This window comes from Castor canadensis, chromosome 3, assembly GCF_047511655.1.
Source record: "Castor canadensis chromosome 3, mCasCan1.hap1v2, whole genome shotgun sequence".
Classification (NCBI taxonomy): Eukaryota; Metazoa; Chordata; class Mammalia; order Rodentia; family Castoridae; genus Castor; species Castor canadensis.
Genome location: NC_133388.1, coordinates 79,320,282 through 79,337,068, shown reverse-complemented (window position 1 = coordinate 79,337,068; position 16,787 = coordinate 79,320,282).

The window sequence follows — 16,787 nt, the reverse complement described above, 5'->3', positions numbered from 1 at the left end:
CCTGGCTTGGCCTTTTCAAAAAGATAATGATATGGGGCAGGGCAAAAATCTCAAAATTCCCAAACAGAAACAGAAGTAAAATTTTAAGTACACAAACATAAAAATAATTACCAAAACAATATTGATAAGAGATACTGTGAGAAACCTTATACTCACCTCTATCCCTTATATCTCATTTTCCAGCTCCATATAACCCAGAAATAATCAATAGTTCATGTTTGCTCATGTTCCATGGTTGGTTTAACTAGCCCCATACTGAAAAACTCTTGGGCAATTTCCAAGCATTTGCAATTACCTCCAATGTTGCAATGAATTGGTTTGTGTATGCATTGTTTGTTGTGCGTGGAGTTTTATCTGTAGGACACATTTCCAGGATTAGGATTGCTAGGCTAAATGTTAAATTTATTTGTCACTGTTAAATGTACCAAAAAATGCCCTCCTCTAGGTCAAATGCTAAATGCATTTGTCATTTTGTAATATATGCCAATATGTTGCCCTCTGCAGGGTAGTCCCACCAGCAATGCATGAAAGTGCCCTTTTCCTACAGCCTTGCCAGTGAAGCATCTTGTCAAAATGTTGGTTCTACAAAATCGGTAGGTAAAAATCACATGCCAGGATAGTTTAAATTTGTTTTCTCTTAAAGATGCCCAACTTCATATATATGTATGCATATGCATATGTGTATATGTAAAATGATATATATAATGGTATACATATATAAAATTACATATAATACTGTATGCATGAGCTATATAGGCAATAGTGGCTCATGCCTATAATCTTAACTACTTGGGAGGCTGAGATGGGGGAGAATTGCAGTTCCAGGCCAGCCTGGGCAAAACAGTTTGCAAGACCCTACCTCAATGGAAATGAGCTGGGTGTAATGATATGCACCTGTCATCCCAGCTCCAGGGACATTTGAGGGTTTGTACTTCAAGAATTCCCAACTCTGTTGCTATAGAGAAAAAGGAAAGGCTTTCCTTAATGTATGCACAAGAATTCTTCCTAACTCCTGGCCTTTTGGGTGCTGATCCTGATTTAGACGATTAACACACAAACTTTAGAGCCAAATTGCCTGGGTTAAATACTGGCCAGTCCTTATTAGCTGATGGTCTTGGGAAACTTTGTACCTCCATTTCCTCATCAGTAAAATGGGCATACAATGAAGACTTATGTCCAAGGGTTGTTGAGATTACAGAACTAATAAGTGCTTGGAACAGGGTCCAACACTTGGTAATGGTGAGCAAATCTAAATGAACCCAGTGGTTTCCATCTACCCAACTGTAGATCTGACTATACATCACACAAGAACTCCAGGAATTTTTGCTTTTTCATACTGTCACAGGGAAGCATATTTTCAAAGTATATAAGATTCTCTAAGAAGTTTGCTTCCCAGGGCTCTTGCTCATTGTCTGATTTTTTTCCTCTCTGTCTCCCCCACTGACTGCGTCCTGTGTAACCTCAGTTCTGCTCTCAACAGTGCCTTCTCAGGGGACCTTCTTCTTTTGGAAGATGAAATTTGCTGGAGCTTTCTGAACTCTGCCATCACCATACCTTCTTGAAACACTCTGTTCTTCTCTGGAGTATGCTCAAGACTTCTAGCAAAAGTAGTACACCTTGATCAGTGCTAACTTATAGCTCTGAATTTGTGGGTATTATATAAACCCCAGCTTCATGGACTTTTTCTGGTTTCCCAGTTATCTTTGTTTCTCTGAATGATTTCCAGATGAAAAAGTAGGAGATTCCAGACCAAGCTCTCACTGTGCTCCCCAGTGGAACAGATATTTGTTTTTTTCTATGCATTTTCTTTAGGGATCTGTATTGGAGTTCTTTTCTTTTTCCTTTCCTTTCCTTTCCTCTCCTCTTCTCTTCTCTTCTGTTTTCCTTCCTTCCTTCCTTCCCTTTTTCTTTTCTTTCTTCCTTCCCTCCCTCCTTCCTTCCCTCCTTCCTTCCCTTCCTCCCTCGTTTCATTTTTTTCTCTCTCTTTCTTTCTCCTTCCCATTTCTTATAACATCCAAAGTAGTATAAAACAGATGGATGGTTGAGCAAAGAAACTTCCATAATTTCTGGCTGAGGACCAGCCTCTCCTCAGAGTTCAGGTCTTCTGCAGTAAATGGTTTGGGGGTGCTGCAGAAAGGTCTGGGTGCCCTGACTCTTGGCCTGCTGGTCTTCCTGTACTTCATATCCCAGAAGGCTTCTCCTTGTGTAGCTTACAGAGTCCCCCAAACATTACAGAAGAGGAATCAATGGCCATGACATAAATAGATAAGAAATATTGTGTCTTCATTGTTTGTTTAATTTTGGGAAAGAGACAGGACATCAACTTGCCTGGGAATTCACTGGGTTTCACAGCAGTTTTTGCATTTTTTTCATTTGCCTTTTTCCCCATCTACAATTTTCAATCATTTACATTGTGTTAGGCAAAAGGATATATTGGTACATGCTTTCCATAACTAACTAGCAATCTTCCAAGTCTTCTGTGCCTATACCCATTTTACAGATGGGGAAAGTGAGACATTGAAATTTTAGATACCTTTCCCCAAAACATATGGCTAATAAATGGCAAAACTGGGATTTGAATTTAATCTGACTATAGAGTCATGCTGCCAACAAGTCCTTTATTCACCTGTATAGTTATTTTGGTGCATAAGAGAATTTAGCACTAAGTAAATAATTCAGCTGCTAGCCCCAAAACTGTATTTTAAATTAGCCAGTGGATAGTATTCCACAAGTCCCAAGAAGGCTCTGTTTGGGTTAAGAGTAGCTGTGGAAAATGTTACTTGGTATATAGTTAGGAAACCTGGGTTTTCAGTGTTAGTGACAGTGATAAGTAATAGTTTGTAAGTATTTAGCAGGTAAGGGATCTTTTCTAAGCACTTCACACACTTACTGCTCTGATCTTGACAACACCTGCATGAGGTGAACAGTATTAGTTCAACCTTTTTGGATGAAAAAATCTGAAGTCACTCATTGTATTTTTTCTGAAGGCAGAAGGCTAGTAAGTGGCAGAGCTCAGAACATTTCCCAGGTGATTGGGCCTCCACTTCTTCACTCACCATGGTTTGTTCCTGTCCTGTCATGGTGAACAAAAGTGAAGAAGCCCAAATTTCATTCATGCATACTGGATTGTTAGTGGTAACAGATTTGATTCGTGCCTTGACTGGAACAAAACAACTCTTATTGCAAAAGAAAGTTTAAAAAACTTAGAAAGGCACAACAAAGTAATGTGTGTGTGTTTAAGGAACATGAATCCATTCTCAGTGGAATAGCAAGAGCATCATTTCATGTGGAGTTACTTAGGAACCACTTTCTTTAAAGAGCATCTTCACCTTTTGAAAAAAGGATAGCAATGCAGCTACATATGGCATGAGGCACTATACAAATATTTTTATGACCCCCAAGCACTTACAACCTTTACCTCTAAAGTATCTTCTCAGTCTTCAACAAGTAATGATTTTCTGTTTCTACAGAGATTATTTCAAAAGACAGTATGTTTCCAGTAGATGAGGTCAAGAGTTATTAGTTTATTTTCACTTCAATCAGTCATTCCTTGTTGGTTTAGTCTCTAGCAATTTGTCCTCAGTACAACACATGTGACTTGGAGAATATTGAAGGAAGAAAAAAAGAATGGGATTATGGCTAATTACTAAAACAACTTGTTTCTTTCTACATTGAAGAAAGAATTGTTATCCAGTGCTGAATAGCAAAGATAAAAAAAAAAGTATGAAGGGTGAACACATCTGTTTCTTTGTTTGATTTAAGAATAGAGAGCTTTTATTTTTTTCCTGTTGATTTCACAAGGTAAGGCACTGAAGAAACACACCCAGAGAGGACTCATAAAGAAATTCAAAATAACAACATTTCTCCTCCTACATTATGGCGCTACTTCCATTCAGCTTGCAACAATTAGAAAGAGTCTTTTGTATAAGGTACGCTTAACTTGGCCTTTATAGGTCTACAGTAGAAATATGGACTCTGTCCTGGAAATCTTATACTCTAAAACTGTATTCTGTCAAAGTGTAAAAGAGAAAAAAAATCACAGAATATATCTTCTATAATTTTTATTTGCAAAATAATGCCACGAAATTACTTTAAGTGTGATAAGTTTGTATAATATGCATTCTGTATATGCACATGTTATTTATTACTAAATTGCCTAGGGTACAATATACCTATAAATAAATATGACGAGTCTATCATCAGTATAAAAATTTTAAGGCACATTAATCCAAAAATTGCAAAACTGTTCTTTGACCATTTGACTGATATATAACATGTGAATGAGGCAGTGTTTGTCAGTAGTTCAGATAAGAAAAGGATAAACTTAAATATTAAATTTTTATATATTTAATCTATCTGAATGTTTTCTGTAAATTGCCCCTTTTTTTTTATCAGCACCCCTATTGTAATGGAATTGATAAGATTCTCCCATTTAGAAAACTGTGGCGGATTAGCTGTTGACAAGTGGAGCCATCTATTCACACCTCTGGCTTACAACCACATTGTCTATACCTGCACAAAGGTAGCCCTCTTCTCCCTCCTTTTTAGTGTGTTTGTCTTTGTCCTATGCCAATATAAAGTGCCAATCCAAAAAAACCACAACAAGATTTGGGAGAATATTTACCTAACCAATCTTATGCTTATTTAAATAATAGGGTGTTAATTACTATGTGGATTGCAGAGAAGTAATGTGTAGTCTTTTTCCCACCATAGTATACCCAAACAAACAATAGCAGTGGGGGAAACAGTGCTCTTAACAGGTGAACAAGAACCAGCAGCTCAAGATGAAGCTCCTGGGTGCTGGCCATGTGGTACAGATAAAGCACGGATGGATTGGAGCTGCTCAAAGTAGTGCCACTATGTTATGATTAGGGCAGGGTCAGTTCTGGGAAGCCCTCTCAGAGGAAGAGAGGCTTACATTCAACCCTGAAGGAAGAGTAGGAATTGAATGAGAATTATTTTCATTTAATTTCAGCAGAAGATTATTATGATTTATTGTCTTAGACAATTCCATCTAAATACAATTTCCAGTGCTTTGAAAGTTCATATTCATTCTCTGTCCAACCACACCAGCTTCCAAACAGTATTGAATCAAAAGAAAGTTTCAATCTTTCTGCTCTTGCATTATTGAACACTCTGAATATTCCCTAGGCCTACTCATTCTGAAACACTTTTCTACCATATACAACTGTCTGAGAAAATCTACTTGTATGCAGTAGATTGCTGTTATTCATTATTCATTACAACATTATTTAGTTGAACAACCTACTAAAGAAAACTTGGTTCTGTTGGGGAAATGTACAAACTCAGAGAAGTAAATTATTTTACTATAAATGCTTTAAAAAGAACAAGCTTTACGGTCCTCATTATTTGGTCTGTGCTGAGGAAACAAGTTTCCTCCAATGGAAAATAAGCCATAAAGGACAGAAGCTATGTGATCCAGTGTATTCAATAAAAGTTGGACTTACAGATTCTGCCAGCAGCATACTAAATAAGAAAAGATCATTAAAAGTTTTATAGTTTTCAATCAAATAATAAACATTGAGGAGCTACCATGTGTCCAGAACTCTTAATTTGAAGAAAACACACATTTCACCAGTCACAAAATACTATTGGCACAATGGGTTGTTTCTCAGATTCCTTAACATGTTGGGGTGAACATACTTCTTTGTTATGACTGACTCTGCGGAGCTGCTGTTGCTTGTTTCTCTTTGCTCCAGGAGGAAATCTTGTGCAGGGCAGGTCTCTAAGTGTCAGGGCACTCTCAGGTAATAAAATGTCCGATGCAATTTAATATAAAACATCTAAAATAAATGTTTACTCTTCCTTCTTTCACTATTTTCCCCCCCATGAATTCTTCTACTTCCTGTTGTTAAACTCACTCCTCTCCCCCCAAGTAGATGTCTTTCTTAGGAGGCTCACTGTTCTCTCAAGATGAGCTGGTCTGGGCTGTGGACAACTCACATATCTTTTTCCTTGAGAACTCAGGATATGAAAACCACCCTGAAACAGTCTTTCTTTATTATAACATTGGAGCATCCTGAATGTGTCACTACTAGTTCCTAGATCCCTCAGAGCCCACAGTGGCTCTGAGGAGTTCTCTTGAAACATCCTTCAGTTGGTTTAAGAGCACTCTCTTTACTTTGCCCATGGTAGGAGAAATGCCTCTTGAAACACTGACAATTCCTCCCACAGACATTTCTCTACCAGTCTTTTAGCCTATCCTCCAAATTCTTCATCTTCTTTTAAACAGTCCAACTGTACATAAGGACCTGATGGCTATGGAATTAGTTTCAAATCTCTTAGCATGTGTTTTATTGGTGGGCTAACACCTCAATTTAGGATCCAGGGTTATCTGATCTGTGGGCCAAAGGAATAACAACAAAAACCATTAAGCATTCTGTTATACTTTTAAATTCCCTCTTGTTTTATCTTTCGGTTGTACGGAATTTGAACTCAGGGCCTCATGCTTGCTAGGTAAATGCTCTACTACTTAAGCCATTCCTCTAAGACCCCCATTTCCCTTTTAGATTGATGGATATTATCCTAACAAGTTGAATCTTTAAATCTTTTATGTCCTCTATTAATGAGATGGAGGATGGCCATGAAAATATTTTGCAAGAGAAGTCACTGTTTATATTGTAAGAAATACTTAATTGTTGTATAACTTAAATATGTTAAGTAATTTTCTATTATGAAGAGACAAATGTACCATATTGGTGATCATCCATAAAAGTGTCTGTCAGTAGTGTATTGCCCAGGAGATACTTTAAAAAATGTCATACTTAGCATGTCATTTCAAGTTAAAGTTGATATGTTAACAAGTAGTAAGATATTAACACTTTCAAAGGAAACTGATACTGTACAGAAAATATTGTGAAAGTGAATTTTGTTCATTTATGTTTTCATTTATATTTCACATTCACATTAAATATTTGGTCAAAACCAACCTGTGTCACATATAACAATTCTTATATCAAGTCATGTATTTATTTTAGAAATGGAATTATCTAATTGACTCTGAAAATCTTCTAAAGAAATTGATTTTTGTTAGTCTGAGTACCTTTGCCAATCACACACAAATGTTGAGGCTGGGGGTGTGGCTCGGAGATAGGACACTTACCTAGCATGCGAAAGGCTGTGGCACCTCACACAAAAAGTATACAAATGCTTCCCCCAGTTTTACTTGTGCTCATCCAAACAGACTACCTTCTGATATCGCACTCCAGTTTGTCAAACTGTTACCATTGGAAGAAATTGGGAAAAGTATACAAGGGATTTCCTTGTGTTATTTCTTATAATGACATGCGAATCTATAGTTATATCAATAAAAAAGAATACAAAAGAAAAAATAGACAAGTGCTATATCTTCCCATTAGTTTCCCAGTACAACTGACTGACATGAAGGAAGATAACAATTGATAAGACGAATCTCACAAAAATGAAATTGCTAGTGGAAATAAAATATTGAATGTCAGGAGACTTAGTAAGTACAGTCAATTGTAGCTTTTGTCTTGCTCCTGTGTCTTTTTTGTTTGTTTGTTTCCTAAGATAGGGTCTCACTATGTATCCCAAGCTGGCTTCGAATTAACAATTTTTCTGCTTTAACTACCATGTGCTTGGATTACAGGATATTCCACCACACCCAGCTTCTATGTATCTTTGAAAGGTATGTTTTCATACCTGTCTTCCAGAACCCTTGATGGTTACTACCTGACAGTTACTACCAGGTGCCCACCTGGTCTAAGCCACCCTCATCTGGATCACCACATTTTCTTCCCTAACTGGCTTCCAGATGAGGGTAGACATTAATTCAGTCCATGCTACCTACTCCTCTATTGACACTTTCCTACCTGAACCTTAGTTACCTCTGTTCTAGCAGAGGCCTCCAGAGAGGAAATGAGATGGTTCCTAGTAACTTCCTCACGTCCTTGGGGTCTTTACTCAAAATCCCCCATAGAAAAGTTTCCTTGTACCCCGTCTAAAATTTCAACACCCTATCCCCATGGTAATTTATATCCTCTTGCTTATGTTTTCCCCTTATCACTATCTAGCATACTGTATATTTTGCTTATTAATCTTATTTTTGTCTGTCTACCCACAAAATGTCATCTTCATAAGGCAGGGACTTATGACAGGGCCTGTCATGTGGTAGAGACAATGGATATTCATTAAATGAATTTATCATCCCAGAGAGCAGCACAGCAAAGCTCTGTGAGCAAAAGCAGGATGGGTGTAGAGAGGAAAGTGCTGAGTTGTGGAGCCCTATGTCCCCAGCCAGGTTGGCCCAGCTCTGCTGGGATGGTTTTGCTGTGTGGGAGGAGCTTGAGTCAGATGGGCAGACAGCTAGAGTCAGTCCTGGCAAGCAGCCACACAAGTCCTGAGGACATGGCATTCTGGTGTCTGGTGAAGCATAGCTGTGGGGAACCCAGCCCCAGCAGGTACTGTTTGCAAGCAGTTTGCACCAGGGAGATCTGTGCGCAGGTCATAGCCTCCACGTTACTAGGCTGGGGCTTCAGGCACAACTCAGGCTCTGGCTGGAGGAGAGTTAGGTACAGGCTGAATGCTACTTTTTTCCCCAATTCATATATATATATATGAATGATAAAATCAGAGCATTTAGGATGTCCATCACTTTAAGCTGCTATTTCTGCATGGTGACTATTTAAAATCTCTTCTTCTAGTTATTTTGATATATATAATTCAATATTGTTATATATTCACCCTACAAATGTGATATATAGCCTGGTGTACTGGTGTATGCCTATAGCCTCAGCTACTTTAGGGGGCTGAGGTGAAAGGATTGTTTGAGCCCAGTTTGAACCTGCCTATTTTTGTTTCAAAACAAGCAAAAATGTGCTGTATATATACAGTAGAATACTACTAAACCATTAAAAAGGGTGAAACCTTGTCATTTGCAAAAATGTGGTAGACTCAAAGGCCCAGAAAGACAAATATTGCATGATCTCACTCACATGTAGAATTTAAAAATTTGAATCCTGCACAGGATGGAAGACTAGCTTGTTACAAACTCGGGGATCTATTAATGAAGAATACATTAGGAATTCTTTTCCAAAGTCTGGGGTGCTTCAAGTGGGTATGAGTTCAGGTGAAGTTCGCTATCTTTTCTACAGGAGCAAGACCAGAGCCACTAGGAAGTGAATTTGAAAGATGGGTCCCAGTGTATGGAGCTCAGTTCTTCTAAACACCTTTGATCTAAGTTCCAGACATTACAGGATTAAGATTAAAAGTGGGTCAAAGGGGGAAGAATGACAGTCAGGGAGCAGACAGTCCCTGGCACTTGGCTTTCTCTCTGCTTATTCATCACAGAGCACTTTCTTGATCATTCTGTTTCTAACTAAATGAAATGCATATGGCCAAGGAAGGCCAAATCAGACCCATAGGTACAATTTAGTTTGTCAAAAAATAAGTCTTGAAATTGACTGCAAATCCTTTTGGTGGGGCATTGATGGTACAGTGTGCCTCAGGCTCTGCCTCTCTTGAGCTTCTCATGTTTATGTCACCTGGCTGGCCCTGAGGCATTTCATTTTGCCAAGCCCTAATTATTTTTATCTTCCTCCAAGGCTCAGCCCCAAGTCTTTTCTGCCTTTTTCCTCTTAGAATGAACTGTTCTCATTTTCTTATTTTTGGTACTTCATTTAACACATTGTATTGTTCTTTGTTATAGGAAAACCTGTTTGTGTACTTGTCTTCTGCTTAAGATGGAACACCGGAGGTCAGGAGCTAGGACTGAGTCACCCTGGCTCTTCACCGTCTAGCACAGCATCTTGAACTTACAAATGCATAATAAATTTCTCAATTGAATTTATTACTCAGTGTAATCTTTGGTCTTCCTAAAAAAATAAGAATTCTTCAGAAAGTCACCAGTTTATGCATTTTTGCATCACATTTGTTATTTATGTCATCATTAAAGTTAATCACAGAGAAAAAAGATCAATTTGAAAATGCTCAATCCAATCTGTCTGCTTCATGATTCAAATAACTGAATCATGCTGGTTAAGGTCAAATGATTAAGCTAATTGGACTGGATGACCACATTCTAAGTGAGCAATCCCTTTCTCACCATCAACCTTTGGGTAGCTGATGCAATCAATTATGTGCATTTACAAATAATTGCAGCATAAAGAGACTTCGAAATTAGACAAACTGTGCTGTGGGAATTGTGCAGACAGTTCTACACTTACTTTCTATTTTTAGGGTTTTGTTATGGTTTGTTTTTGAGAGGGACTGGGAAATGGGGTAGGGATAAGAAAGGGTATATTGGTAGAAAAATTAGAAGCTTAGCCCTGGTCATGAATGTCTGCTAATGTGGTCCTGGAATGAATAGAAGAGATAATTTTGACAAAAAAAAAAAAAAAAGATTTCTGTCAGCGATTATCTTCCTGCTCCATGACAGAGGTGAAGTAAGCTGTGCTCCTGAGTCTCGCCCTGCCACTGCCCTGCTCTCTAAACCCAGTCTTTCACTTTTGTTCTGGTGACAACTAAATGAGCCCCTTTATTAACTGCAAGAGTTACATGGAGGGAAATATGACTTATGAGTTGATGGGGTGGGAACAATGGTGTGTGTCAGTTACCGGCACATCTTCCACTTTTATTGAACAACTAGTGACGCCCAACTCTACCTTGGCTGAGTTAAATTAAGGAAGGGACAAAAAATAAAACCTTTATAAATGCAAAATCATATTTTTTGTTATGTAAAGTGTCAGCCCCTGTATGAAAAGGTCTCAACTATTCATCCAAAAAATGGAGGAACTTCAAACATTTTTATTTGTTTTGGGGATGTCATATGTTTTCCTCATAAAGGTTTTCTGCTAAAGTGTCCTTGGTTTCAACTGCAATAAAATAAAACTTAAATTCCCTGTGTCTTCCCTCCACCGGTGGTCCTAGAAAACCATCTAACATATGTTGGTTACTAGGAGCACCATCCTGGGATTATCGTAGTATGACAGTGCATATTAAGGCACAGGAGTGGATCATGGCTGTTCTAACAAACTTTTCTATTTAAGTATGGCACGGTCAGCCAAGTTAATTTTTTTGCTAATGTGCTCCATTACCATATCTATGTAGTGTGAGGGGGGAACTGTAGCTGCTCATTTAATTAACATCTCAAAACATAAATTTTACATTCCTGGCCAAAGCAGAAAAGGGTAACTATTCCATTTCACTTATTTTCTTTGGATTTATTGGCTTTCTTGTGCCCTGAGAGATCTGCATGAAATCCAGGCAATGGTGTTACAAGGCTTTGGGAAGAAGTCAGCATTTACAGTGCTGAGAATCATATAGTAAATGAAGGCACAATTGACCTCTTATGCAAATTTGGATTTCTTGTATGTGAATGAAGGCTGGAAGTAAGAGCCAGGAAATCAATTTCAAGGGTGACAGCAGCTGCTGCATCTTTTATTGTTTTAGGGGTTATCCCATGTCTTTTGTAGCAAAGTGGTTCTATTTTTAATTGAGAAAAAACTACAAAAATGTGCGTTGATTGGGGATCCTCAGCCAGCTTCTAGATCTTATAGATTTTCCAACACAATGCCTTATTTCACTAATGAGTTTAAAATGACACTCAATATACCTGCTCAGAGTTAGAGATTAGCGAGTGTTAGGAATACATTGAATGCCTTTGCTCCAGGTCAGTTCCATTTTCCACACACCATGTTCAGAGATCTTGCCATATTCCTCCCCATAGAGAAATACACAAGTCTAAAGGTAGGTTCCCTTTAAACAAACTGATATCAGAATGTTGAATTGAAACTTGTGATGATCGCAAACAAGTGTCAAAGTCCGGGTAACGGTACAGCACCAACCCTTTCACTCTTGCTATTGTCCAGTTGCATTCAGCAGCTCTTTCTATGGGGCTGGGAGTTTGCCTCATTAATGCATGAGGGAGATAGGACCTGTCTGCATGACAGTATCCTTTAGGGGATACTGTTTTGCGAAAGGAAATGAGGAGAAGCCTGGGTGCTGTGGTTTACACCTGAAATCCTAGCTATTTAGGAAGTAGATCACGGTTTAAGGCCAGCCCAGGCAAAAAGTTCATGGGACCCCCTTCTCAACCAATAACTGTGCAGTGGCACCTGTCTGTCAACCCAGCTACAATAGGGAAACACAAATAAGAGAACTGTAGTTCAGACCAGCTTGGGCATAAAGCGGGGCCCTACCTAAAAAATAGTCAACCTCAAAAAGGCTGGCAGAGTGGCTCAGGTGATAGAGCTCTTGCCTAGCAAGATTGAGGCCCTGAGTTTAACCCATAGTACCACAAGAGATAAGGGTAAGAAGGTTTCACCTTTCTCCAAGGTGGAGGGTGTGGGAGCAGAGATGCTTACCAGACTTTCAGATTTCACAATCCTACACCTACCCCTTTCTTGGCCATAGTTTCTGCTTTGCAAACTTTCTCTGCCGATGGCATTTAAAAAAAATCACTTGTAAGAGTTTTAGAGATAGGATCTGGAAGATTTGCAAACCTTCTCCTTCTGGACTGCTTATTCTGCCAGCTTCCTTTAACTCTTTTGGCTGGTGTAGCCATTTGACTTTTCTGCTGGGCAGGTAGTAGTAATTTGGGGGGCCCCTAATTAGATTCCAGCAGCTCAATTCCCTGATTCATTTACCCTAAACCACCTTCAAATTGAATTGTTTTTTTTTTCTCACTGCCAACCAAAGCAGGAGTGGATCCTGGGGAATTACACAGAAATAACAGCCTTCTTCTCCTGGTCCCCTGCTCTGACTCATTCGCCTACCCTTTTGTGCCTCTCTTCCATTATGCCTTCACAACCACATGCTCTGCGCCTTCTTCTTAAGCTGTCTGAGCTCGTTCCCTCCGTGAACCATCGTGATGTACGATATTGAACAGTCCCAGGGCCAGATGAATGGTTTTCCATTAGAAGTACACTGTGCCATCTGGGGCACCTGGGTCGACAATGCCACAAAGAAGCCCCATCTTTCAAATGCTGGGGATGGAAGATTTGTACTGTTTTCCCTCGCCCTCCTCTGCTGCTGCAGTGCAAGGTGCTACACCTTGGTTCTGAAATCTCTTCCTCCTTCTCTGCGCAACTCAGTGCACTGTGCAGCCTGGAGTGGGAAGTCTTAAAATGGGATTCTGGATGAACCAAGAGCTAAAACACAGTAACAATGCAAACTGTCAACACAGATAAAAGGATTTCCCTCAATGAAAGCAATCAGGTGAAATCATTGCTTCTAAAAAGGGCTTAAAAAACAAGAGGACTGTTTAATAGGAGCAAGGTCCTTCACTGGGCCTCAAAATTAGTGTTTTCTTATATCAGCACATTAGTTACTTCCTCTGTGATTGAAAGCGATTGATGGGGAGAAATCTTGGTTGCTACATAAACCTTCTTAACTGATTTCTTTTGTTTGTGTGCATGTGTACACCTCTAGTTCTTTTAAAGCCTGTAAGACAATGCAGTTGCCTAAAAAAAAGAAAAGAAAAGAAAAAGAAAAAAAACGCTTGATTAGTATTCTACATATGGTGCAGTCTTCATTGCAGTAGATATAACAAAATCTATCTTCACTTTCACCACCTGTCACCTGAGAATTTTAGAATGATCTAGGTTTGAGATTGCAGGAAGCAGCCTTTCTGATTCTCATCTCCACTTGCCACCTCCCCCACCCCCTCCCTTTTGTCATTGGCACTGCATCTACAGTGAACTCCGGTCCATTTTTATTCCTTTGTCAAATGCTTTTATTCATGGGAAACTGAAGGCACATGTTTACTAGGGATAGAAATAGAAACACAATAAAAACCAGTTTGATAGATGATCTAGCCTATTCTCCACACTTCCCTGTTGTTTTATTGATTTACAGAACACAAAGACTAATCCGAATTTACATTGCTTGTATTTCCCCTGATCTCAAAGGAGTTGTTCCCCTTTGCTCAGATTAACCAAGCCAATTTTTTTTTTGTATCCAGTAGCCTCTGTGACAGTCAAATAGCCTGTCAACTAATCAATTTATGCTGCAAAAACTAATTTTTACTTTAAACAAACATCCTAACATTGTGTTGACACAATTAAATGATTTCTGAGTTACACCATATATCTAACACACACCCTAGGGAACAGGTAAGAGCTACGGCTGAAATCACACACACGTGCTCCAGCATCAAATTAAATATTTTCCCCTTAATCCTACCACCAGCAGCTGTTAGGTACCGTGGCTTATTGCATATGGCCTACATAATGAGACCGATCCAGGCTTCTCCACTGAATGCTGAGTAGCTCTCTTGTCCCCAAGGACATTAAGAGCGACCACGATTGAAAGTTCTCGTGCCAATGAAGAGCCTCAGCATACATGTTTAGAGATGAGTGGAGAAAGCATTTATAAAGCCGGAATGGAACTTCTACCCTGATTAAAATAAAAGGGATCGGTTCTCTGCAATGACTTGAAACTGGCCAGCTCCCCAGAGTTACTGCAGGACAGAAAGGGAGAAAACGGGAGGTAGGGCAGAGGAGGAAATCTTTGCTGTCTTCGAAACCTGTCAAAAAATTAGGTCAACATGATTTTGTATTTTAATGAAATAACTTAAGGGTAAGCCTGAGACTTGGAGGCTGCTAATACTTTTATGCTGGAGTGGCTCGTCATGCTTGACGTAATGTCTGGCTCTGGATAAGAAGTATCGAAGCTAATGTTCTCCATGGCTAATCGGCCTGTAGCTGCTCCTGTCCTTTTAAATTTTCAGTAGCTGGAGCATCAATATGGATGTTCCCATGGCTAGGAGTATAAACACCGTGCAGGCTGCACATGATCATTTCAATTGTCAAAACAGATGAAAGGATTTCTGATACTCCAATTAAACTAACCTGGAAAAAATCATTTTCAAATATGCTCCACAAAATAACCTGAATGTTAAAACACCAGAGCCCTCCAACTGCTTCCTCCAACTGCATCATTAGCATTTCCCCCTCCGCAGTCCTTATCTGATTTGATTACTTTTAGAATGAATTTGGTTTTGAACATGAAAGCTGAGGAAGCTAAATTGGAAGAATAATGGCTGGCATTTTATGTCATTTGGTTGAAATTGCAGGTGTGGGAGTCAGGCCTGTTCTTGTAACTTGTGCTTGGCTATTTCCCCTTTAATTTTCCAAATTTGAAATGGATTGCCTGTTCCAAATTACACCACACTTAAGGGACTTGCAAAGAATGCTTGTGATTTAGGATCCTACATTATTGCCTTGATGAAAAATTATGCAGACACACTCACAGCCCTACAAGAAAACTACTTCTTGTAAAACAAGAGCATTTGACAAACACCAGGAAGCTGAAGATGATAAAATGCATTCTAAGCTCCTTTTGTTATTAATCAAGAAGGGGTACTGTGTTAGTGGTGATCCAAGGTATCGAATGGGAAGGAGTACATAGGAAGAGGCTTTATTGTAGAGGATTAGAGGGGTCAGGAAGAGTAATAGCCACGGTCCAGATGATGGCAATAAAATTCTCTCATTTGAAGACAGATTGAGGGATAGTTCCTGATACCAGAATCATAATAATTACCTTCAAGTACCCAAAGTCACTTGTGTTAGAATTCACAGTATTTCCTTGAGAAGGCATATCTTTAAAGAATAACTAACATCTTTATTTATCAGTAGTATTTGCTTTAAAGGGATATATACTATAATTCCAAACCTTTTACTTCTTTACTCTGGCTTTAAAATAAAAAATCGATTTAATGTTAATTTGTACCTGTAAGAGTGATAGCGAGGAAATGTTGTTTTAGGTAATTCAGAAGCATATATGAGGTTGATATTTTACAGATTTCAAATTAGTCACTCAACCACTGGGAGCTTCTTTAAGCAGCCAAGTTCAACTCGGCCCTACATCACGTGCAAGAAACATACCAAAAGAGATGGTCAAACAGTTTAGAAGTGTATTAATTTCCAAATATGCCTCAGAATGTGGTCTATTTTAGTGAATGTGCCAAATACACTTGGAAAAAAATCTGTGTTCTGCTGTGTGAGGTAGAGTGTTCCATGAAGATCATTAGGTCAATTTGTTTGCTAGTGTTTCTCTGGTCTTCCACATCCTTGCTGATTACGGTTTTACTTACACTATCGATTACATGTGGACTTTAAGGGGAGCTCTTAAGTCTCTAAGTGTAATTGTGGACTTGCCTATGTTCTTTTCAGTTGTATGAGTATTTGCTTCATGTGTCCTGAGGTTGTTTGTCTAGGTGCATACACAGTGAGGTTTGTTGTCTTCTTAGATAATTGATTCTTTTATCATTGTGTAATGCATTTCCTCATCCCTGGAAATTTCCCTCATTCTGCAACCTACATATTATCATGTTGATATAGCCCACAGAGCGTTTCTTCAGTGTTTGCATGGTATATTTTTCTATGTTTTTACGATGTCATTATAGTAAAAGTGGATTTTGTAGTTAACAACTATTTTAGTTAATCTGACAAATCTGTATTTTCATTAGTATATCTAGAACATTTATATTCAGAGTACTTATCCATGTGTTTATACTGAAGTCTAGCTTCTTATTGGTTTTTGTTTGCTCTGTCTGATTTTTTTATTCTTTTTTATCCTCATTTGAACTACCTTAATATTTTTAGTATTTCATTTTAATTCATCTATTAGCTATTTGACTCTATCTTTTTGTATCAAGTTTTAGTGTTGCTCAGGGGATTATAACATACACACCCAAATTTTTAGTCTATTTATAATCAATATTTTATCATCCCAATGAAATGTAGAAGCCTTAAAATCATATATGTTCCATTCATTTTCTTTATGCTACAGTTTTCAAAGATAAT